At 48.6% G+C, this 292-nt stretch overlaps 1 protein-coding gene across 2 annotated transcripts in view; it reads right to left on the bottom strand.

Annotated features, from left to right (window-relative positions):
• Positions 1-292, bottom strand: part of LOC119590678 (ketosamine-3-kinase-like) — a 6441-nt gene that overhangs the window by 5559 nt on the left and 590 nt on the right. The gene's annotated exons all lie outside the window — the stretch shown is intronic.

Below are 292 nucleotides of genomic sequence, written 5' to 3'. Positions count from 1 at the left end.
AAAGCTTTATGACTCTACAACATGAAATCACATCCACACACACATCAAACATTGCTGTCATAACAGAAGGGGCTCTTCAAACAGCAATCCATCTTCATCCGGCCACACTGACAGTCCTGGTCGACCGAAAGATACCCTCATACGCACATTCTGCCTCTTCTTACGCTCCCTTTCCACTGGCTAAACATGGCCCTCCTTTGTCTGGGGTAAAGAGCACCTTCTGAGCCACTGCCAAGGCTAAGGTCCGACGGCCATGAACTTTCCTTTACGTAGATAGACCCTAGGCTATGGA

The sequence above is a fragment of the Penaeus monodon genome, chromosome 27, assembly GCF_015228065.2.
Source record: "Penaeus monodon isolate SGIC_2016 chromosome 27, NSTDA_Pmon_1, whole genome shotgun sequence".
Lineage (NCBI taxonomy): Eukaryota > Metazoa > Arthropoda > Malacostraca > Decapoda > Penaeidae > Penaeus > Penaeus monodon.
This window is presented reverse-complemented; position numbering and strand designations above follow the sequence as displayed.